This window comes from Tamandua tetradactyla, chromosome 1 (assembly GCF_023851605.1).
Source record: "Tamandua tetradactyla isolate mTamTet1 chromosome 1, mTamTet1.pri, whole genome shotgun sequence".
In the NCBI taxonomy this organism is placed as follows: domain Eukaryota; kingdom Metazoa; phylum Chordata; class Mammalia; order Pilosa; family Myrmecophagidae; genus Tamandua; species Tamandua tetradactyla.
In genome coordinates this window covers 114,780,312-114,804,506 of record NC_135327.1, presented here as the reverse complement: position 1 = coordinate 114,804,506, position 24,195 = coordinate 114,780,312, and the positions used below count along the sequence as shown (strand labels likewise).

Sequence of the window (24,195 nt, the reverse complement as noted above, 5' to 3'; positions counted from 1 at the left end):
TCTTATTCAAGGGGAAGCGTTAAGGAACCTATTTATATCATTTTGGTGAATAAAATTAAAATGCCTTTATATAACTTTCCAAGCGTGTAATGATAAAAATCATTTCAATAGTGAGTTTTTAATAAATAGTTTATCAGCATTCAATTAGATATATCTCTGTTAGACATCACTGCTGAGGTATACAGAGAAATTAACAGCAATAGGGAAAAATTATGAGCCAATTGATAAAATATGCATACAAAAATATTTAAAAGATCCTTCTTTATTTCTTCCATTACTGCTCTGCTAGCCACTGAAAAGAAGATTAGATATTTTCACAATATGACAAATCAAATTAGTGTGAGATCTGATGCTGCAAAAAACATCCCCTAAATTATAATTTCCCCTCAAATTTTCTGCCTCTTTCTATTTTTGTTCTATATTCTGAGATATTATCTTGACTATATCTTAAAACACTTTGACTGTTTATATATGTGTACATGTTCAAGTATTATATATATATACACATGGGTACATATGCATACATACATATATATTTATAATCTCCAAATATTCTTGTTTTCTTTTTAACAGCATGATGTAGCATTTTCTTTTATTTTTTAGATGCATAATTTTATCAAATATCTCAGAGTCTCCTAGAAGATATGCGTATATTGTTATATGTGTGTTATGCATGTGCGTGCAAATATATGTGTTTAAAGCTCTTCTCTTTCTTGAATTATCTCAGTCATGTCTGAGGTCAGTCTTCCTGTGTAGAAGGAGAACTTTTCCATGCACTTTGCAGATGGTGATTTTATTTTCCTTAATAGTTTAGGATGAGAAAATAGGAAGTTTGAAAAGATCTCTGGTTATGTGGGATGATGGCTTTGCATTAGTTTAATATGGGTAGGTGGGGAGCCACATGTTATGCTGGGATTCTCCTAAATATCAGAATTAGAGGGCTTTAATTTGAGATGTCAGCACTAATAGTAACTCCCCTAATTCCTTCTGGCAGCATACACAGTTTCCTAGCTTAGAATTTCAATTGACAGCCTTGTTTTCATACTTATTCCTCTCTCCTGCCCCATCATAGTTGCAGTTTCTATATCTGAATATCTTAGAACTGAGATACAATAGCATTTTACTTCCATATATTTCAGCATCCTCAGATGTGGTTTACAATGAACTTAATGACAATGACAATGATATGTGCTGGCCAAAAAAAGAAAAAAGAATAAGAAGGATCCTAGAGTTGAAAAGTAATGACTACAATGAATAAGTTTGTATAAAAGAAATGTTCCTTACAATTAGCTGTCAACTGTAACAGAGTAACTTTATAATTAAGTGACTGCAGGTTTGAATCTGTTGTAGACCTCAGAAAAGCCATGTCCTTTAATCCCCATTCAATATTGCTGGCTAGAAGCTTTTTGATTGTTCCCATGGAGATGTGGCCCACCCAATTGTGGGTGGGAACTTTTGATTAGATGGCTTCCATGGAGATGTGTCTCCACCCATTCAAGGTAGGGTTGCCTACTGGAGCCCTTTAAGAGGGAACCATTTTAGAAAAAGCTTCAGAGCCCATCCAGCCAGAGACCTTTGGGAATGAAGAAGAAAAACACCCCCAGGGGAGCTGCATGAAACAAGAAGCCTGGAGAAAAAGTTAGTAGACATTGCCACATGCCCTTCTAGCTGAGAGAGAAACCCTAAACTTCATGGGCCTTCTTGAGCAAAGGTGTCTTTCTCTGGATGCCCTAACTTGGATATTTTTATACCCTTGCTTTAATTTGGACATTTTCATGGCCTTAGAACTGTAAACTAACAACTTAATAAATTCCCCTTTTTAAAAGGTGCTCCATTTCTGGTATATGCATTCTGGCAGCTAGCAAGCTAAAACAGTTGCTATGTTAACAAGTTGTGTATTGCTAATATTTTTTGGATGTAAAAAGTATTTGACTTCCAGAAAGCCAGGTTACTTTATATCAATTCAGCCTAAGCTACCAGGCTTTACTCTTTCTTCTCTTCCACCATTGGAGTCCATTGCCCTAAGAGACCACTTAAGCCCATGTATGGTACTTTCTCCTCAGTTCACGGGGTAGGTGGAGCACGATTCAGCAGTAGAAATTTTAGCTACTTGCATTATCTCAAAAAGTTCTTGAATTTCCTGTAAATCTATTGATGAGTTTTCCTTTGAAACTCCAAGTGGATTACAAGTACTGTGAAATGCCTTTGACTTGATAGGGTGTGACGGCACATGTCAAAGTCAATTGCCGTCAAATTTAATTTATTATTTTATTGAAAAGTTGGACATGTTGAAGTTCAGCTTAATTGAGATTGCTTATTACAAGTTATCTTCCCAGAATGGGATATAAAGAGAATGCCACTGTAAGTATAGGAGGGAAATGTTTCAGCAATAATGTAAAAATAGCTTCTGATGAGCAGCTAAGAGTCCTATGTAAGTCACACTATTACAAGCAACCACAACTGTTCCTGCTATAGCAGTTTTGTAACACAAGCTCTGCAGAGGAAGCCTAAGCAATCATAAGCATTTTATAGCAATGTTATTTCGTGTTTTTATAGCCTCCATTGTGTCAGCACTTTAATTATAAACTCTCTTTGTACAGTTTACAGCAAAACCAAAACCCTCATCACATCCACTCTCAAAAAAAACAAAAAAAAAAAACAAAAAAAACACAAATGCATGAACTCACTTGCATTTAAAATAAAACAATTAAATATTATTTTTAAAATGCTGATCAGTTATCCATGCATCAAACAGCAAATTCATCAGTCTGTGCAATAGCAAGGAGGCCCTTGCAAAAGTAGATGGCCAATAAAAATAAAATTGAGTAATTCAGTAACTCAGACATGTTTGAAAATGTGTAATAGTCACATGCAATGAAAAATGGGAAATTATTTGAAAATACAAAATATTTTAATTAAAATCGAACACATTTTAAACAGTATGTTAGAGTGTCCATTATAGTCTCCATAGCACAGTATGTTTTATTTCATAGCATTTACAAAAATTGTAATTGGTTAAATACTCTATCTGTGCTTTTTAAAATATCTGTTTCTGACTGGATTGCAAGTCCTGGGAGAAATGAATCACATTTATCTCAGATATATTTCCAGTGATGGCGCATTCAGTTTTCCACATAACATGAGCTCAAATTGAAAGAAGAACAAATAAACATATTATGAAACCACTAGTATTGTTCAACAAATAATTTGTTGGTCAACAATACACATGGATATCAACACTGTATTATAATTACTCTCTTATTTTACGTCATTTCAGTTTCTGAGATAAATTTTCTTTTACATTTGAAAAAAATTATATTGCCGAAGATTTATTTTGCAATAGGGCATATTAATATCTTTTCTCTGTTTAATTTATTTTACTGCATTTATTGATTCCCTTGTTTCTGATGTATTAATATATCTTAAAGCAATTCATAGGTGTGTCTATAGGAAAGGAAATCTGTTTTTGAAGAGAAAGAAAAGAGATCTTTTCTCTTTTGAAGAGAAAGATCCTACTTCATGGTAGGATCTAGTTGCTAAGGGAAACATTTTGCCCCATCCTTCTGAAAACTTCAATGAGATCTTTTACTTTAAAATGAGTTCTAATAGGAAAGTTCCCATACACAACATGCTGATCATCACTGACATAGCTAAATCGTCATACGAAGCACCCACTTGACTTCAGTTGGTAATAGCATGCTTTACACAGGAGGCTATGCTGGTGTGTGGCAGGGTAGACTACTATTATAAAAAATTGCATCGTGATTGATAGTCTGTTTAATTCTTTGCTCAACTTAATATTCTTTTAAGTTAAGCAAATGGAGGCAATATTGAAAATGTTAAAATCGTTTTAACTTTAAGATAATAGAAATTGAAAAAGTATATGTTGTCATTCATGTGGAGTGATAACAAAATAGTGCTAAAATAAAAAATAAAATAATCTTCTAAAATGTGTGGGAGATGTAGACTCTGAACAGTTTGGAAAAAATCGGTCAAATTCTTGAGCCTTGCATTAGATCTGACATTATTTCTTTTCTCCATACAACTTTGTTTTTATGCTCCCTATCGTATCATGAACAGAGAATAACACTTTGCTTCAATTCCAGAACCAATGGCTGTTGTCAGATTGTCACAACGTTAAAATTATTTAACTATGAAGTGCTTTTTATCATAACTGTTCTATAACATTGCATACAAAGATATATCTGCAGTCTGCCTGATGTGGCATGTTAAAGATGAATGGTTGCTCAGAATGGTTAAAGAAAGTGAGAGTAAGTTTATGCAAAAAAAGCCATTCAAAGACTGTAAAGTTGGTGAATTTCAAATATCACAGCCTCTTGAATCATTATAGTGATGGATCGGCATTATTATCTTCAAATAACATGCAGATCTTCTTGTCTGGAATAGTGAACTTGCTATATTATAATTGGTGATATGGAAGAATACTAACCATGATAGGTTTCAATAAAGAAATGCATCAAACATTTTGACATGAAGATATATGTCAAATGTAGCATAAGGTTATCATATCACATTTTAATGGGATATTTTGGGTGAATATTATACACTAGATTTTATTATACTCAATGCATTCAGTTGAGTCCTATTCTTACAGCTGATACAAATTTGTTTTAGATTCTATTCAGAAAGCTTCCATTCAGCCATTAAACCATTGTTTAAGTATTGTTTTCTCTAAACACTCAAAGGTGTCATTGCTGATGGTAATTATTGTCTCTCAGTGAAAATGTGTCTGAAACTGTTAATTACGATGCCACATTCATGTAAATTCCACTTTTTAGCTTACTGTCTGTTGGGGATTGAGTCATGTTCTCCACAAGACATGTTCAAATCCTCTCCCTTGTTCGTAGGGATGAGTGAACTAGGACTCATCAAAAATGCTGATGACTAGGGTCACCGAAACTCCTGCTAAAATAAGACTAACTTGAACTGGGGGTGGGGGGTGCTGTAACCCAGAGCGACTGAAATTCTAAAACAAGAAATATGAGCACAGTTAGTAGAAGTCTCAGGAGGAGAGAGGAGAGAGAGGGCCATGTGAGGGAAGGTTGCTGATAAGGTGCCGCCAGAACACCACAGCCTGGAAAAAGCAGGGCCCTAGCAACATCTTGGTTTTGGACCTCTAGCTTCCAAAATGTAAGACAATAAATTCCTGCTGTTTAAGCCAACCCACTGTGTGGTATTTGTTACAGCAACTTATGGAAAACTGAGAAATAGTCATTATTGAAAAAAAAACTATTCAAGTTTTGGCATAAATCCAGCATGACTAAGGCAGAATTAAATGGGCTTAATGTTGTTTCAGAGTTTGGTTTTCCAGAATTGTTAACAACAATGTATGAGCAGTAGAGATGTAACTGCTGGAATGTGCAAAGAAAAACCAGTTCCTTGCATTTTGGGGCAGCCATTTCTGTTTTATTAGAGATATACCCACAATGACACTGCTTTTTTCAATTTTTATTTCTACTAATTCTGACTTCCTTGTATCAGGTTGGCCTGTGTGCTACTATCATTTACTGGGAAATCATAAGCACGTTGTATGGCTTACAAGTATGCTGCGGTTATTTTAAAGTATGCCCATGCCTTTTTTCTTGCTCTCAATTCTTTCTTTAACTTTGTATGTCCCCTGTATTGCTAGGTAGAGAATCATGGTAGACAAGACTCCAACATTTTTCAAATTACATCATAATAAACTTTAAATAATGGATTATTTCCTTGAAAAATACAAAACTACATATATTATTTGCCTAACTTTAGAATCAGGCATTTGATATATTTTTTTTGTCTCTTCTCTTTACTTCCAGGCATATAGTTGATCTTTGACGATTACTAAGAAGATTGTCTAACAGCCATTACAGGCCTGAGACATCCAATCAATAAGACACTATGAAGTCATAAGGAATAGCATGGTTAAAACATTCTTTTCTTGCCAAAAATCATGCTTCCAGAGTAGTTCAGATTAATGGTTTACTTGATTACTCCAGCTACCTCTTCTTAGAAATGGAGATATGTCATTCTTCAAATAACAAAAAATTTTAACCATCTCTTGTTTAGATAACATCAACCATAGTATCTTTCCTTCTAAAATTGTAATCAGTCAAGACACTAAACAAGCATTAGAGAAGATAGAGGATATTTACAACTCCAAGTTTTATGAAGGCAATTAAATATTATTTATAGACATATCACAAGGAATGAAGGATTTGTAACTATATGGAATTATCTTACTCTTCTGCCTCTGTTAAGAAGTGCACCCGTAGACTTGAGAAGCACAGTTTACATGTAATTCATTATATAGAATCAGAGAATCATAGGATCTTGGAATTTAAAGAATTTATGTAATGAATGCTATTTATTACATAGAATCACAGAAACATACGGTTTTAGAATTTAAAGATATAAGATTCCATGCATAAAAATTTTACACATGTAAAGATGGACTGTCAGTTGTCATTTGAATGTTTTGAACAATAGTGGCTTCACTACCTCAAAAATTGTCTTCCAATAAGACCAAAGAAGAGTTTAAATAGATTTGGACAGCATGTGACTGATCTAAGTGAGGAGTTCTGAGGTGTTGCATAGGGAGTTATGGGTTTTGGGTTGATGTGATTCAGGTATATATAGTGTCAACCTGACACAAGTCTTATGTATAGTTTGACAAAGATTGAGTCAGACAGACATTAGGGGCTATACCTGATTTTCTGTATGTCATTCCTTGTCACTTCCTAAGTGGATTCTCCCAATTTCTTCTGCACTCCTGTAGACCCAGACACATTTCCTATAATAGTTAAATAGAGATATGGTCAGGCTAGCATCTATAACAAATGTCTACTGAATTCTTAGGTACTATAATTGCATAAATTTACAGCCATTAAAAAACTGAGAAATGAACCCAAAAGCACAGATCCTAAAGTTTGATAAGACTATCCGTGGGTCAATAAAGCATAGTCCTCCACAAGTCAGTGGCATATGCTTCAGTCAAAATAATAACTTGCAAGTTGTCCAAGCCAAAATTATACGTCCCCACCTTTGCTCCAATCATCTCACTAGTAACCATATCCTGACAAAATAACTTCACTCAAATATCTATTGAATCTGTCCCATCTTCTCCATCCCAATAAGACTTTTATGCATTGATAAATTTATTTACAAGTTCAAGACTGTGCTGGTTTGAAAGGATGTATATCTCCTAGATAAACCACGTTTTAATCTAAATCCTATTTCATAAAGGCAGAATAATCCCTATTCAATACTGTATGTTTGAAACTGTAAGCAGATCATCTCCCTGGAGATGTGATTTAATCAAGAGTGGCTGTTAAGCTGGATTAGGTGACAACATGTCTCCACCCATCTGGGTGGGTCTTGATAAGTTTCTGGAGTCCTATAATGGAGGAAACATTTTGGAGAATGAAGTGATTCAGAGAGAGCAGAGCAGAACAACGTAGCCACGAGAAGCAGAGTCCACCAGCCAGCAACCTTTGGAGATGAAGAAGAAAAATGCCTCCCGAGGAGCTTCATGAAACAGGAAGCCAGGAGAAAAAACTAGCAGATGATGCCATGTTCACCATGTGCCCTTCCAGATGAGAGAGGAACACTGACCATGTTCATCATGTGCTTTTCCAGCTGAGAGAGAAACTCTGTGTTCACCCCGTGCCCTTCTACTTGAGAGAAACCCTGAACTTCATCAGCCTTCTTGAACCAAGGTATCTTTCCGTGGATGCCTTAGATTGGACATTTCAATAGACTTGTTTAATTGGGACATTTTCTAGACCTTAGAACTATAAACTAGCAATTTATTAAATTTCCTTTTCAAAGCCATTCTGTTTCTGGTATATTGCATTCTGGCAGCTAGCAAACTAAAACAAAGACCCCCAACTTTCATCTATAATAATGAAAGATTGTCTAGCACAGCCCTTAACCATATGTGTTCTATATTTTGACTCTGCTAGATTCAAATACAGCTTTGACTACTTAAGTAACCTTGGCTAATTTACTTAATTTCACTAATCCTCATCTCCTCATTAATAAAATTGAAAAAGTATAGTGCCTAATTCATTTAATAAACATTTAAATAAAGCATATACAAATATATGTATGTAAAATTCTAGAAAAAGTGCCTAGTGCTAATAAACATGCAATAAATGTTACTTATTTGTCATACTGCACCATGGTCATTTACTTCTGTATCTGTCTCCCTGGGGAAAATGTCCTTGAGGACAGAGAGTGTGGCATTAATCAAATCATCCTCAGCAACCACCAACCATGCCTCACACAGAAAACAAACTCAGCCATAGACCTAACTACCAGAATACTGCCATCATCTTCTAATGAGAAGTTATATATCCATGAACCCAAAACAATTCAGTAAACACGGGCTTGGTTCCAGTTTAGACAATGAAGGATTAAAACTTCTATTAGTCCTTTTAATCTCAATTCCATGTGTTTCTTTCATAACCAAATTTGTTACCTTAAAATTACAAACTAAATCCCATGAGATATAAAGGAGATTTGTACTTAGAAAAATAAACAGATGCAGATTTTTTTTCCTAACTTCTGAGCTGAATTTTAGCAATATATGTTTTAAGGTGCAGTGGAATTATTTTTTTATCTGACAATATATTCTAAGCGTAGGCTTCAACTTCAAAGGCGATATAAACACTACAAAATTTTTGGGTTTGACAATGTTAGATGATGAAACCTTAAGTAACAGTCTCTCTGAAGAATAATTTATGCAACTTGGAAATTGTCCAAAAAAGCCTCATATGATAGTTAACCAATGATACAGACATCTGCTTTCCCTAAAGATCTAGAAGTGAATATACATGAAGGTTAAGATAATTGGATGAGCAACAATTTAAAATATATCTGTAATGAGGGGAAATTATATTTAAACTTCACTGGGAAATGACAAATTTCTTAAATAAATGAAATTAATGAGATTAAAAAATTATACATCTATCTAGATTTTAAAGTGATTTCATAGCAAAATTAATAATAAGGTTTAACTTTAGGAGGAAAACAAAAAAAGAACTACATATAAAACCTTATCCATAATATAAATATCATATTTAATGATAGCTACTCTCCCTCAGTTGCAGCTAAATTAAACTGAAGTAACAAGAATATTCATAAAGGAAAGATCTAAATGTAGTCTATTGAAAGTAGCTATTGTATCTAATTTTACTAATCATTACTCCATTTCTTCTCTTTTTTAATACACTCTATGAATTATTTTTTTAATCTACCATATAGAGGAAGTTTTACAGTAAATGGGTTTAGCAATGCAATTACAAGTAAAATTGAATTGTGAGTCATAATTGTCATGAGCATTTAGAAAGAGAGTTATTTAATTCAATAATATAACAGATGATAAAGAGAGGGAAGCAGCAAAGTACTGAGAGTTTATACATATTTAGAGTAACACATATCCCATGTTGAACACTTCTGCAACAGAATGAAATTAAAGTGATATTATTACTGGAGCATCGAAAGCTAAACACGCCTGGTTTCCAGACTAGTTGATGCCTTAAAATATTCCCAAAATATTACGACCATTAGGAACCTACATTCTGTCTCCTTGATATAAATATTCTGTTTGTTTTTAATTTTTTAATTTAAAAGCAACAAAGAATTATGATTGTGGTAGCAGACTAGGTAATTTATATTAACCCTCCTGAAGAAAATTTAAAAACTATAGGAAAATATGCTTGAAGGCAAAGACAGTCATGCAATTAGTAAAAAAGTTTCCAAGATACAAGAGAAGACAAAAATCTGAGATAAGAGCTCAATATTTGAAAGTTTTTCAACTTTGGAGTGTTGTTAATTCCAAGAAATTCTGAGCACATCAATTGACCCTATCCTTGCTAAAGGGATAAAGATGAGAGAACTTGGCAACAAAACTGTAGGAGGTCTCAGTAAAATCCCTGAACTTGTTTGGGATCCCATGAGACTATGCCCTTATGATACACTAAACTAGAATTACACTGGCTTTCCCAATGTTTGCAGACCCAACTCCTAATTATTTTAATTCCTAAAACTGGATTAAGATGATCTCACATTGCTAGTGCTTCAGACATATGAAAGAAGTAAACATAAAACTTTTGGGTATGATAATAACATCTTAGGCCATAAATTATTTCTACAGTTTAAAATATATAATGTATATTAAAATACTAAAAATAAACAGAAAAACAAACAAAATTATGCAAATTAGCACTAGAAGAAACAACAACCAAAAAGAACTCCTCAGGTTCTTCATATGTTAGAGTCATCAAATACAAGCTAACAGAATATAAGATAGCTAAGCTTAAAATGTTCAAGATTTTTAAAACATCATTGAAATTTTGCAGAAATAGAGTATATTTGGAAAAGAACGAAATGGAAAATATAGAACTGAAATTCACATTTACTAAAATTAAGAACCCAACAAATGAGATGACATAAACCTAGAAATATCATTAATAGAGTAAAAGGTAGGTCAGAAGAAGATATTCAGACTGAATTGTGGAGAGACAAAAGCATGGAAATTGATAAAAGATAGTTCCAATTTGCAAGCTACTGGAATGTGATATACCACAAATGGAATGGCTTTTAAAAAGGGGTATTTACGAAGTTGCACATTTACAGTTCTAAGGCCCTGAAAATGTTCAGATTAAGGCAAGGCTATAAAAATGTCCAAATTAAGGCTGACAAGAGGTTACCTTCACTCAAGAAAGGTCTATGAAGTTCAAAGTTTCTCTCTCAGCCAGAAAGGCACTTGGTGAACTTAGATGTCTGCTAGTTTTCTCTCCAGGCTTCTTGTTTCCCTAGGGGAGAAAACTCTCCCTAGGGGAGTTTTCCGTCTTCATTTCCAGAGCTCTCAGACTCCATGGGCTTTCGTGACTCCTTCCAAAATTGTTCCTTCTTAAAGGGCTCCAGTAAGCAACTCCACCTTTAAGCAACCCCACCTTGAACGGGTGAAGACATACCTCCATGGAAGCCATCTAGTCAAAAGTTACCACCTGCAAGTGGGTGGGTCACATCTTCATGGATGATTAAAAAGCTCCGAGTCAGCAATATTGAATGAAGATTAAAGAACTTGGCTTTTCTGGGGTTCACAACAGATTCAAACCAGCACAGACAGTAAATGGCAGAAGTGAAAAGATGATGTCTAACACACTTCATTAGATTCCCCAAAGGTAAAGAGAAATATGGGGTAGACTCATTACTGAAAAGATGGTGATAAGAACTTTGCAAAGTGTTTGAATCAAGCCACAAATTCAAGAATCCCTGAAAATGTAACATTTTAAAAGGAAAAAAATAAATGTCATCCTAATCACATTATAGTAATACCTCTGAAAACTAAAGGACTAAAGCAGAATATCTGAAAAGCGGCTACAGAATCAAAGATTGATTGCCTTCAACAGAAAAACAAAACTAAGAGTGTTGCAAACACTTCAATAGAGACTAGGAGATAATGAAATATCTTTAAAGTGCTGAAGGAAAATAACTTCTAAATTAGAATTTTGTACCCCAGCACAAATGTTAATTAATTAAAAAGGTGAAACAAATACATTTTCAGATAAGTAATAGCTAATAAAACATCTTCAGCAAATCAGCAGTAAAGGAAAATCTAAAGGAATGATACAAGAAGAAATAAATTAGCTCAAATAGAGTACTGGAAATGCAAAAAGGGATAAAGATCAAGGAGAAGGCAAAAATACTAATATCTCATGGCATTTACATCTATACTGAGCACATTATATAATAAGCTATATGCAACAATTGTAGTATGTAGTTAGGAGGTGGTAAGTAGAATTCTAAGATCCTCAGAAGAAGGTAAGTTTCCAATTAATATTAAACTTTGATGAACCAAAATTCCTGTGATAATTTATAGGTTAACCACAAACACACACAAATTGTGAAAAAAGAAGCAGGAAATAAATGAACAAAGGAAACCTCGTCAAGGGTGAAAAATAGAAAGACCGCAATGATTTTTTTAAATCCAATTATTCTGGTAATTCTTTTGAAGATAAATGAATAAAACCTGAATTAAAGGCAAAAGTTGCTATAATTAATTTTAACATCATAATTCCTTTTGCTCTTTATAAAACATTAAGATACAGAAAAGACAAAAGTAAAAGAATGGAAAAAGATATACTATGTAAAGAAAAATTAAAATAAATCTGATATAGCAGCATTAATTTAAGAAAAAAGAGACACCAAAGCAAAAATATTTCCTAAAGAAAGAGAGGGGCATTTTATAATGATAAAATATTCAATTTACCAAAAGTATATAACAATTATAATTTGTTTTCAATATGGTAATATATGTTCACAAAATAAAAAGCAAAAGATTCTAGACCTAAAATTAGAAATAGACAAATTTGTAATTATAATTTTTTCAGTAGAGTATCCTCTCTGATGGAACAAGAAGACACAAAATCAGTAGTTCCTGATTACAGGACTTAAATAACATAATTAGGAAATTTGACTTACCTGGAAATTTTATTATCAATATGCGTTATTATTATTATTTATATATTTGGAGCATATGTTGTTTTATTATGAATATGCATATTCCTCTAAGTTCTATATCACAGCAAATAAGAACAGAAGAATATTATTTATTTACAAATGTATAAAGAGTTTTATCCAAAGAGTTGTATTTACAAATGTGTAACTTGCATACAAAATATACAAAGCACTCTTAAATCTCAACAATAAGAAAAAAATCCAACTTTTTAAAATGGACCAAAGACCTGAACAGACACCATCCCAAAGAAAATATACACACTGCAAATAAGCATATGAAAAGAGGCTCAACATCATAGGTCATTAGGGAATTGCAAATTAAAATGAGATACCACTATACACCTATTACAATGAATACAATCCAAAACACTGACAAGAATATGTAGGGACTATTCTTTCTGAAAAATTTTTCTGTAAATCTAAAACTGCATTAAAAAAATAAAGTCTATTTGTTTTATAAAATTCTCAAAATAATGATACCTACTTTATAATTAAGAGCATCTATAAGATATAAGATTGAGAAGAAGCATCTCTTTATACTGCAAAACGATATTCCACTATATGGATGCCATTCACCTTGGTTGCTTACAAGTTTTGACAATTATGAAAAGCTTTTATGAACATTCATGTACAGGTTTTTGCATGAACAAAATTTTTAATTTGTTTGGTTAAATACCAAGGACCACATTTGCTGAATTGTATGGTATATGTATGTTTAGTTTTGTAAGAAACTACTAGAATGCAAATGGGTGTACCATTTTGTATTTCCACCAGCAATGAATGGGAATTCCTGTTGTACCACATCCCCAACAGCATTCTGTCATGTCAGTGTTTTGAATTAGCTATTCAGTCATGAGAAACCTTAATACATGTTGCTAAGTAAAAGAAGACAACCTGAGAAGGCTAAATGTTGTCTGATTCCAACTAAAAGGCATTCTGGAATAGGTAAAACTATAGATGTATTTAAAAGATCAGTGTTTCCAGGAGAAAGGTAGACAGTTGAACATGTGGATTATGGGAATTTCAGGACAGTGAAACTATTCTGAATGATGCTGGAACGGTGAATATATGACATTATGCATTTGTCAAAGTCCATAGAACTGTACAACACAAAGAGTGAATTCTAATGCAAAATATGGACTTTAGTTAATAGCAATGTATAAGTATCAGTTCATTAACTGGAACAAATGTAACTGAAATGCTACATATTAACAATAGAAGAAACTGTGGGGTAGGTTATGTGGGAACTGTTCTTTCTGAACAATTTTTCTGCAAATCTAGAACTGCACTAAAAATAAATTGTTTTTTAAAATATGCAAAAAAAGATGATACCTACTTTATAATTTAACAGCCTCTAAAAGATATGAGTGAGAAGCAGTATCTAGAAACATTTCAAAACAGGTATCGACTACTAATTCACTGATAACTTATAAACCTAGTCAATGTTTGTGTTTTATGCAATAAATATGCAGTTATATTTAGATTATGTTTTCTAAATTGTGCAGTACCATTTATATTCAGATGTGTCATTTATTAATAACCTAAGGGACAAAGAGAATAATACACAATGTATAATACATTAAATACAATAAAATATTTTTTAAAAGATGTTTGGAAATTAAAATATATACATTTATATAATACAGAGGATAAGAAGACTCACAATGGATATTAGAAACTATTTCGATGTAAATGACAACTAAAATACTACATATCATTCTTGAGGAAACCATGTGTCTCACTTGTTTTAAGAAGCACTGTCTTGTAGTGTTTCTGAAGATTTATGTGCCTGAGCTGAGAATAGATCTGGAGAGAAATTGGTGTATGTGTCTGCATTAAAGCAAGCTCACTCTGCGCAAAGGAGCCAAGATGTGTGGATAACCAATTGTTCCTTTCGGTTGTTTCATTGATTGATCTTCCAGTAACTCTTTTAAAAGTCTAGTAACAGGGTGGGCCACAGTGGGTCGACGGCAAGAATGCTTGCCTGCCATGCCAGAGGACCTGGGTTTGATTCCCGGTGCCTGCCCATGTAAAAAAAAAAATTCTAGTAACAGTTGCTTAGTCTTAAATGTCAGTTTCTTCATATATAATTTTTTTACATAGGCCATACTATTTTAATGTATTGATTTATTTCTTGTTATTTTTCCTTTAAACCACATTCACATGATAATTCAGGTTGTTAATTAGATTTACAATGTCATGCTATGACCACCACCATCTATTTTAACTTGTATAGAAATTCTGTATAATTTAAGAATTAACTCCCCATCCCCTACCCAGTCCCTGGTAGCTTATATTCTAGATTCTGATTGAGTTTACTAATTATTTCATAATAGTGAAATAATACAATTTTTATCCTTTTCTGTCTAGCTTATTTCATTCAACACGATGTCTTCACAGTTCATCCATGTTGTCACATGTATCAGAACTCTATTTTTTTATGGCTGGATAATGTTTCATTGTATGTGTAGTATCACATTTTATTTACCCATTCATCCATTGATGGATTCTAGGGTTGCTTCCACCTTTCGGAAAACGTGAATAATGCAGTTATGAATATTGGTGTACAAATATCTGTTTGAGTCCTGGCTTTGAAATCTTGTGGATATATATAAAGAAATAGGATTGCCAGTCAGATGATAATTCCGTACCTAATTTTGCAAGGAACCACCAAACTGTCTTCCACAGAAGTTACAAATTTTCACTCCCAGCAACAATAAATGAGTGCTCCCGTTATTCCACATCTTACCAACACTTACATTTTTCTTAAAATAACATTCATTCTAGTGGGTGGGATATTGTATCTCATTGTGGTTCTGATTTGCATTCCCCTAATACTGATAATGTTGAGCATCTTTCCATGTGCTTTTTTTTGCCATTTGTATATCTTTTGTAGAAATGTCTGTTCAAATATTTTGTCCATATTTTAATTGGGTCGTTTGAGTTTTTAGTGTTGTGTTGTAGGATTTCTTTACCTATTCTGTATTTTAAACCCTTATTGGATATGTTGTTTCCAAATATTTTCTCCCATTGAGTAGGTTGCCTTTTCACTTTCTTGACAAAGTCCTCTGGAGCACAAAAGTTTTTTGTTTTTTTGTTTTTTTTTTAATTTTTAGGAGGTCCATTCATTCTTTTGTTACTTGTGCTTTAGGTATAAAGACTAAGATCCCACTGTCTAACACAAGGTACTGAAGATGCCTCCTTATATTTCATTCTGGGAGATTTAGAGTCCTGGTTCTTATATTTAGAGCTTTGATTCATTTTGCATTACTATTTGTATATGGTGTGAGATAGGTGTCCTTTTTCATATGGATACCCCGTTTTCCCACCACCATTTGTTGAAGGGACTGTTCTTTCCGAATTGAGTGCACATAGGAACCTTGTCAAAATTCACTTGTCCAGGTGGAGTGATGGTGGCTCAGTGGTAGAATTCTCACCTGCCGTGCCAGAGACCCAGGTTCATTTCCCAGTGCCTGCCCATGCGAAAAAAAAAAACTCAGGTAGCCATAAATATGGGGTCTATCTATGAACTCTCAGTTCATTTCCATTGGTCTATGTATCTACCTTTGTGTCAGCACCATGCTGCGTTTTAATTATTTGTAGTTTTGTAATACATTTTAAAGTCAGGAAGTGTGAGTTCTCCTATGCTGTTCTTCTTTTTCAAGATAATTTTTGATATTGGAGAACCTTTACTCTTCAAAATAAATTTGATAATTGACATTCTCATTTCTGCAAAGCGACTCTTAGTATTTTGATTGGAATTACATTGAATCTGCAAATCACTTTGGATAGAATTGGCATTTTAGAAATATGTAGTTTTCTAATTCATAAACATTCCCCTTGTTTAAGTCTTCTTTCATTACTTTTAGAAAAATTTGTAGTTCTCTGCTAGCAAGTCCTCAACATTCTTGGTTAGATTTATCCTTAGATACTTAATTATTTTAGTTGCTGTTGTAAACAGCTTCCTTCTTGATTTCCCCCTCAGATTGATCATTACTACTGAATAAAAACACTACTAATTTTTGTGTGTTGATTTGGTACCCTGTCACTTTGTTGAATTTCTTTATTTGCTCTAGTAATTTTGTTGTAGTTTGTTGGAATGTTCAAGATACAGGATCACACCATGTGCAAATAGTGAAAATTTTAGTACTTCCTTTCTAATTTGGGTATCTTTAATTTATTTTTCCCCATTGCTCTGGCTAGAACTTCCAGTATAATGTTGAATATAGTGGTGACAGTGAGCATCCTTGTCTTGTTCCATTTCTTGGACAGAAAACTTTCATTCTTTCATCATTGAGTATGACGTGTTAGCAATAGCTTTTAATATATGCCCTGGTTTAGTTTCCTAGGCTGTTTCAGAAAATACCATGAAGTGAGATGGCTTAACTAATAGGAATTTATTAGCTTACCCTTTTCTGGCCAAGAAAATGTCCAAATTAAAGTATCATCAGGGTAAAGCTTTCTTCCTGAAGAAAGGCTTCCAGTGATCCTTGGCTCTTCAGCCACATGGCTAGCCACATGAAAGCATAGTTGGTCTTTCCTTTCTCTTATGAGTTTTCTAGATTTCAGCTTCTTCCTTCTGTAGATTTATCTCTATCTGAATTTCAGTAGCTTAGAAGGACTATTATAAAGAACTTAATCCTGTTGGATTAAGATCCATCATGAATGAGGTGGGTCACATGGTAAAAGAAGTTGCCTCATTGTAAGGTCCTATTTACAATGGGTTTAAACCTGCAGGAATGGACTAACTTAAATAACATGGTTTTTCTGGGGTACATACAGTTTCAAACCACCACACTCCAACCTCTGGACCACTACAAGACATATTCATTTCATATGATAAATACATTCATTTGAGATAGACCACAGTGGCTCAGCAGGCAGAGTTCTCACAAGAGACCTGGGTTCGATTCCCAGTGCTTGCCCATGCAAAAAACAAACAAACAAAAAGAACAAACATTCATTTCATCATAATATCCCAACAGACATGGTCTGTCTTGGGCACAGTTTCCCTCTGTCTGTGAACCTGTGAAACTTAGAGAACAATATATCTCCTTCCAATATACAAAGGATGGACAGGAATAAGATATATAGAGAGAAAAATTGGAAGGAAAACAGGGATCATATCTTATGAACTACTATGAAGCACTACTGTGTATAGTTCATTTGATTTCAAGGTCTGAGAGTCATCTATGGAACATTTTGCCCTCTAGGCCTCCCCTCCTTTCTGAATTGCCTCCACAGTGGTGTTGCTCTCCCTGAATGCTGTGGTGAAAGTTCCAAAGTCTTCAAGCATGGAGATGGAAGCCAGATGCTTAACACTCTTCCTTAACAATGAGGAGAAAGGCCCACCTTTGACAAGTACTTCTAAGGTCTTGTCTTTGAAGTGATTTTTTCCTCCAATCTATCCTTTTTCTGGCCTTTTTTTATGCCAGGCTGGAAGTGGTTCTGTTCTTGCAGATCTGCCAAAAAGTTTGTTGGTTTTCATGGAGCACACATGGGTTAAAACCATTAGACCAGGGAAGCAGGGCAAGATGGTGGCATATGAAGGTGTGAATTTTAATTAGTCCTCTAGGGAAGCTAATAAATAATCATGAACTCTTTGGAACAATAATTTGGGGGAAATAAGGTGACTGGACACACATTTTACATCAGTCTGCAATGGGTGGAAAGTCTGTGATTACAGCACATAACTGTAAGTACAGTCTCCCAAACTGTGGAGACTGGCACTCCTGCTCCACTGTCATGGCAGGCTGTTTTGGAGTCACTTCCCTGTGGGAAAAAGAAGGAGTCTGTACTAGAAGAAAGGTAAGAAGAGCTCAAGCAAACTGAAATTGAAAATTTAATTAACAAATTCAGACTGCTGAATACAACCTCTGAGCCAGATAAACCAAGAGTATGCACAAAAGGAACCCTGAGGTCTCTCCAGGAAGATAAGAGGTGGAGCAGAAAAAAATTAAAAAACAGAGTCTTTTGGATTCAGCAGAGATCAAAATACTAATAAAGGGCTGCGCCCAAAGAAAAGGGGCACATAGAGCTGGAACCAACTCCAGCTTTTGATTGGCAAATCTAGAGGTCTGGGGAATGGCTCTAAAAAAAATGAATTTTTAACTTTTTAAGGAACCCATAAAATGTCTGGCATTTTCAATCCTCATTGAAATTAATGTAAGCCTGAGAAACAAAGTAACTAATAAAAGGAAAGAGATAATTTCTTAAAGGGCATGAAAAGGCAGGGCAGGGCCCAGCATGAGTGGCAGCTCTCATTCAGATAATTCAGAACAATGGGCTGAAAAGCAGAAGCATCTTAAGCTAGACATCTACCTTAACTTCTGTCTCAACATACCCCTGGCAGGGACAGAGTCTGCTAACAATTAAAGGCACAATCCCACCTTATGCCAGTGAATAGCTGTTAGCTGACAAGCACCACCTGCTGGATATGATAAGAAAAGAACAGAATCAAGAGTCTCCACACGAAAGACTGGCAACCTGCTGGGTCTCATCTTCAGGGAAACTTAATGCTGATGACACCATCCTCCTGAGAGTTGGGCCTGTATTGTCTAGGAAAATCTGATTGAGGTAAATCTTATCTGAGGAAATCTTTCTCAAAAAAATCTTCCATATAGGCAGAGCAAGAACCAGAAAAACAAGAGCTGAAAATTTCTGATCAGTGAAACAGAAGCTAGGTCTAGAAGAAATTGAACTGAATGTCAAAAAACCAATAGAGAGCAAAGCAAATCAACAAGAAAACTCTAAGTAAAAAGGAGAAAATGACCTCCAGAATAAACTAATCAACTAAATCAGATGCCTAGACATCAGCAAAATTCACAAGTCATATGAGGGATAAAGAAGGTATGGCCTTGTCAAAGGAACAAACTAACACCTCAAATGAGATACAGGATTTGAAATCACTAATTAAAGACATTCAAAAGAAATCTTCTAAATCAAATAAAAAGTTAAGTCAATTAAGTGAAGAAAAATATATCAAAACAGATTAAGGGTATGAAAAAGACACTCTGTGACCATACAGAATAACTAAAAACATGAAAAAACAAATGGCAGATGTTGGAAGGAAAGGCACAATAGAAGCAATGAAAAAAAAAATGGGGACATAGAACAGAAGATTTTCAGAGGCAGAAGAAAAAATTAGTGAAGTGGAAGATAGGACTTTTGAAATCATGCACACAAGAGAACAAAGAGGGAAGAGAATGCAAAAAATATGTACAGGGTCTCAGGGAATTTAATGAAATAATGAGAAATATGAGCATGTGCATTATTGGTGTCCCAGAAGTAGAAAAGAAGGGAAAAGGGGCAGAAAGAGTAATGGAGGAAATAATCACTGAAAATTTTCCAACTCTTGTGATAGACATAAAATTACAGAAACAAGAAGCAAAGCATATGCCAAACAGAACAGAGCTGAATGTATTTATTTCAAGACACTTATTAATCACATTGTCAAATGTCAAATACAAAGAGAGAATTCTGAAAGAATCAAGGGAAAAGTGATTCATCACATACAAGGGAAGCTGGATGAGATTATATGCAGATTCCTCAGCAGAAACCACAGATGCAAAAAGGTAGTAGAATGATATATTTAAGATACTGAAAGAGAAAAACTGTCAGCCAAGAATTCTACACCCAACAAAACTGTCCTTCAAAACAGAGGGAGATTTAAAATAATTACAAACAAACAGAAAATGAAAGAGTCTGTCAACAAATGACTTTCTCTACAAGGAATACTAAAGGGAGTGCTAGAGGCAGATAAGAAAATACAGAACAGAGGTTTGGAGAAGAATATAGAAATGAAGATTATCAGTAAGGGTAAAAAAGAGAAAAAATAAGATATGGCATATAAAATCCTAAAAATAAAAAATGGTATATTAAAGTAGTGCCTTTACAGTAGTAATATTGAATGGCAATGGATTAAACTCCCCAATCAAAAAACATAGACTGGCAGAATGCATTAAAAAACAGAACCCATCTATATGCTGCCTACAAGAAGCTCATTTTAGAACCAAGGAGAAAAATAAGTTGAAAGTGAAAGGTTGGAAAAAGATATTTCATGCAAACAGCAATCAGAAAAAAAGCCACGATATCTACACTAATATTAGACAAATTAGACTTCAAAAAAGAGGCAAAACAGGCATTACATCGTAATAAAAGGGATAATTCATAATGTGAACATAACAATTGTAAGTATTTATGCAGTGAATATAGTACATCAAAATATATGAGGCAAACACACAATACTAAGGGGAGAAATAGACGCCTCTACAGAAATAGTGTCTTCAATGTCCCAGTCACTCCAGTGGATAGAATATCTAGACAGAGAGGATGAGTAAGGAAAAAGAGATGTTGAATTCTACAATAAATGAACTAGACTCAGCAGACATTTATAGAAAACTACACCCTACAACAGCAGGATACATATTTTTTCCAAGTGCTCATGGATCATTCTCTAGAATAGACCAAATGTTGTATTACAAAGCAGGTCACAGTAAATTTTAAAAGTTCAAAATCATGCAGAAGACTTTCATGGATCATAATGGAAGGAAATTGAAAATTAATAACAGGCAGAAGGCTGGAAAATTCACAAATATATGGAGGCTAAACAACACACTGTTTAACAACCAATGAATCAAGGAAGAAATTACAAGATAAATCAGGTAATATCTTGAGGCAAATGAAAATGAAAATGCAACATATCAAAACCTATGGAATGCAGAAAAGGTGGTGCTTAGAGGGAATTTTATTGCCCTAAATGCTGTATTACAAAGATGAAGGAGTGAAAGTCAAAGAAATTACTTCTCACCTGGAAGATCTATAGAAAAAAGAGCAATCAGACCCCAAAGAAAGCAAGAGAAAATAAAACAAAGATTAGAACAGGAATAGGTGAAATTTTGAACATGAAAACAATGAAGATAATCAGCAAAACCAGAAGTTGGCTCTCTGAGAAACTCAATAATCAATGGGCACTTGGCTATACTGACAAAATACAAGGGTGAGAGAGGATGCAAAAACTTAAATCATAATTGGGAGGGGGGTATAACTACTGACCCCACAGAAATAAAGGAGATAATGAATAAATACTATAGACAGCTATATGCTATCAAAGTAGCAACTTAGATGAAATGGACAGCTTCTTGGAAAAGTATGAACAACCAGCACTAATTCAAAAAGAAATAAAAGACCTCAACAAACAAATCACATGTAAAGAGAATTAATCATCAACAACCTACCAACAAAGAAAAGCCCAGGATGAGATGGCTCCACATGTGAATTCTACTAAGCATTTGAGAAAAAATTAGTACCAATCCTGTTGAAACTCTTCAAAAGAATAAGGTAGAGGAAAAATGACTGAACTCATTCTATGAAGCCAACATCACCCTAATACCAAAGTCAAAGCTATTACAAGAAAAGAAATTTACAGAACAATCTCTCTAATGAATATAGATGCAAAAATGCTCAAGAAAATATTTGCAAATTGAATCTAGCAGCCCATTAAAAGATTTCTACCCCATAGCCAAGTGGGTTTGTCACAGGTATGCATGAGCAGTTCAACATAAGAAAATCAATTAATGTAATATGCCACATCAGTAAACTAAAGTGGAAAAACAGCATGATTATCCTGATTGATGCAAAAGAAAAGACATTTGACAAAATTCAACATTCTTTCTTGATGAAAACAGTTCAAATGATGGGAATATCTTCAACATGATTCAAGTAATATAAGAAAAATCCACAGTTAGCATCATACTCAGTGGGGAAAGACTGAAAGCTTTCCTACTGAGATCAGGAACAACAAAAGGATATCCATTGTCACCACTGTTATTCAACATTGTGTTGAAATTACAGCTTGAGCAATTAGGCAAGAAAAAGAAATAAAAGGCATCCAAATTGGAAAGGAAGAAGTAAAACTTTCACTGTTTTCAGGTGACATGATCCTATAGACAGAAAATCCTGAAAAATCTGCAGTAGAGTTATAAATGAGTATAGCAAAGTAGCAAAATAAAAGATCAATCCACAAAATAGTGAATGTTTCTAAATACCAGTAATGAGCACTCTGAGGAAGAAATCAAGAAAAAATCCATTTACAATAGCAACCAAAAGAAACAAATATTTAGGAATAAAATTAACCAAGGATATAAAAGGTCTATAAATGAAAAACTGCAAAAAGAATTGTTAAAAAAAAAGTCAAGGAAGATTTAAATAAATGGAAGGACTTAACAAGTTTATGAATTGGAAGACTCTGTATAGTTAAGATATCAGTGCTACTCAAATTGCTTTAAAGATTCAATGTAATATCATTAAAGTCCCAACATATTATTTTGCAGAGATAGAAAAGTCAATAATCAAATGTATTTGGAAGGGCAGGGTTAAAAATATCTTGAGAAAGAAATCTGAATTTGGAGAACTCACACCACCTAAGTTTAAAGTATACTACAAAGCTACAGTGCACAAAACAGCATAAAGATAGGCATACTGACCAAGGGAATTGAATTGAGTGTTCAGAAATAGACCCCCTCACCTATCTCAACTCAGCTAGGCAAAGCAGCCTCCTTAACAAATGATGTTTCAAGAACTGGATATCTATATCCAAAAGAATGAAAAAGGACTCCTATTTCACACCTTTTACAAAAATTAGCTTAAAATGGATCAAAAGCCTAAACATTAGAGATAACACCATAAAACTTTTAGAAGCAATGTAAGGAAATGTCTTATAAATCTCGTGATAAGGGGTGGTTTCTTAGACCTTAAACTTAAAGTACAAGCAATGAAATCAAAAATTGATAAATGGGATCTCTTAAAAATGGAATATTTTTCTGCATCAAAGGACACTGTCAAGAAAGTAAAAAGGCAGCCTATGCAAAAGGAGTCAATATTTGGAAACCACATATCAGATAAGAGCTTAATATCCAGAATATATAAAGAAATTGTAAAACTAAACAACAAAAAGACAAGCAACCCAATTTAAAAATGTGCGAAACATATGGGTAGACAATTTCCCAAAGAGGAAGTATAAATGGCTCAAAAACATGAAAAGATGTTCAACTTCACTAGCTATTAGAGAAATATATCAAAACAACGAGATCCCAACTCATACCTACTAGAATGGCCATTATCAAAAAAACAAAACTTCAAGTGCTGGAGACAGTATAGAGAAAGAAGCAAGCTTATCTAGTGTTAGTAGGAATGTAGAAGAGTGCAACAGTTCTGGAAGGTATTAGGCAGTTCTTTAGGAAGCTAAGTAGAAAATTGCCATATGATTTGGCAATCCCATTACTAGGTATATATTCAGAGGTATTGAAAGCATGAGGATGAATGGTCATTTGTACAATAATATTAATAGTGGCATTATTCACTGCCAAGAGATGGAAACATTCCAAACATCCATCAATGGAAGAATATAAACAAACTGTTTATATATATATACATATATATGGTGGAATACTATGCTCCTGCAAGACAGAACAAGCCATGATGAGTGTAACAATGTAGATCAACCTTAAGAAGATCATTTTGAATGAAATTAGCCAGAAAAAAGTACATACTATATGGTCTTTCTAATATGATCTGACTATAATTATAAAACTCTGAGAGCTAAAGTTAAGAACACAGGTTGTCAGGAGTCAGAAAGAAAGTAGCGATCAGCCATTTGATGCTGACGGAGTA

General features: G+C 33.9%; 1 long non-coding RNA gene across 1 annotated transcript in view; it reads right to left on the bottom strand.

The window, feature by feature from the left end:
* Positions 1 to 24,195, bottom strand: part of LOC143686083 (uncharacterized) — a 70,394-nt gene that overhangs the window by 13,282 nt on the left and 32,917 nt on the right. Inside the window, exon 2 of the long non-coding RNA XR_013176887.1 lies at positions 6,706 to 6,790. This is a non-coding gene — a long non-coding RNA (uncharacterized LOC143686083). The remainder of the gene's footprint in view (positions 1 to 6,705; positions 6,791 to 24,195) is intronic.